General features: G+C 37.3%; 1 pseudogene; it reads left to right on the forward strand.

The window, feature by feature from the left end:
• Positions 1 to 221: 221 nt before the first annotated feature.
• Positions 222 to 482, forward strand: LOC119036501 (ATP synthase subunit f, mitochondrial-like; annotated as a pseudogene).
• The last annotated feature ends 1425 nt before the right edge of the window (positions 483 to 1907 follow it).

A 1907-nucleotide genomic window follows, 5' to 3' on the forward strand; every position in this document is an offset into this window, starting at 1 on the left:
TACTCAAGACTCTACTAAATAGTAAAGGGAGTAGGGATAAATGTACAAGCATTATAGAAACTATGTATCTTCCACAAATTCATGTTGAATCCCAAAACCTCAATGTAATGCTAATAGGAGGTATAGCTTTAGGAGGTAATTAGGTTTAAGTGGGGTCATGAGGGTGGAGCCCCCATGATGGCATTAGTGCCCTTATAAAAAAGGAAGAGAGGGACTCTAAGATGGCATCAGTCATACTATTTAAGGAGAAGAGACTCATGGATGTCAAACTAGGGAACCTGCCAAGCTGGATACTGATGTGGGATTTCACCCCTAAAGGCATTGGTGGAGCACTTTAAAGAGGTTACTACCGGTATTACAAGTATGTCAATGTGAAGAAAGGGAATGTTGCTGGAGTTTCTATGATACTGGCAGCTTACATGCTTTTTTACTGCTGTTCTTATAAGGAACTCAAACATGAGTGGCAATGCAAGTACCACTGAAGAGGACCCACTGTGGACCCCATATTCCTGACCATTATCTTTGCACAGCACCTCTGAATCTTTCCATACTGTAATTAACACCTGTAATAAAAATGACTGGTGGAAAAAAATACCTCAGAGTTTCCTATCTCTTTGGCATGTGAGGACACAGTGAGAAGGTAAGTGTCTGGAAGCCAGGAAGTAGATTTGCCAGGAACCAAATATGCTGGCTTCATGAACTTACACTTCTCAGTCTCCATAATGGTGAGGAATAAATGTCTGTTATTTAAGCCACACAGTTTTAAATGTTTTATTATAGCAACCTGAGTAGATTAAGACAGTAGGTGATAAAGCTGAAGAAGATGCAGGTCATGCTTTAAAGGTGCTAACAATGTAGTGATGGAAGCAAACACATTCAAACAACAAAAAGGAGGAAACAGAAAAGTGCAAAATACTATGTTAAAACATATATTGTGTTGCCATCATAACACTGTTTCTTGGGTACTTTTGCCTTGGAGTTGGCAGGGAAACAGTTATATTTAGTAAATAAATATAAAACCATTCCTTTGCACATTATAATTCTGTCATTTTCCTTACCATTCCATAATATTTGATAGCACCATCAACTTGAAGGTTGTGTTGTGGATACAAGTGAGAAAAAGAGCAATGAGTTGACCCTGTGATAACCAGTATTAAAAAGATGCAGAAAAAAACATATATTGTAGAAATAAAAAATAATCATTTCAAGTAGGTGAATTAACAAGTTTTGCAGAGGAAGTGGCATTTGTTTTTGGTCTTGATGAAAAAAGATTTCAATAGGCATATAAAGAATAGAAAGGTATTGACTGATGCAGGAAGAGCTTGAGCAGATGAAAGGAAAACTTGGTATAATTTAGAATTGACAAGTATATCCCTAGCTGGCCTGGCTCAGTGGATTGAGTGCTAGTCTGTGAACCAAAGAGTCACTGGTTTGATTCCCAGGCAGGGCACATGCCTGGGTTGTGGGACAGACCCTGAGTTGGGGTGATGTGAGAGGCATCCACACATTGATGTTACTCTCCCTCTTTTTTTCTTTCTCTTCCCCTTTCTCTATAAATAAATAAATAAATAAATAAATAAATAAATAAATAAGCAGAACTGACAAATATTGAGGCAATCACTATGGGGGCATTGGTTATTTGGAGACTTTTTTAGTAGAAAAAGATGGAACTGTGGATTGAGACTGATTGTAAAAGTGGATTGGTTATCTGTTTTAAAGGTATGTGTGTGTGCATGTACATGTGTATGTGTGTATGTTCTGTTTCTTCCTACAGTGCAGTGAAGCGTCACTGAAGACTTTGCTGAAGAATGTTAGTGGGATGTAATATGATCAGACTTGATTACTAGAGAGCTTTTTTAGATGATAATGTGTAACTTAGATATTAAAAGGGTTAGATTAAAGATAGA

This window comes from Artibeus jamaicensis, unplaced genomic scaffold, assembly GCF_021234435.1.
Source record: "Artibeus jamaicensis isolate MK-2021 breed Jamaican fruit bat unplaced genomic scaffold, CSHL_Jam_final contig_240, whole genome shotgun sequence".
NCBI classification, from domain to species: Eukaryota; Metazoa; Chordata; class Mammalia; order Chiroptera; family Phyllostomidae; genus Artibeus; species Artibeus jamaicensis.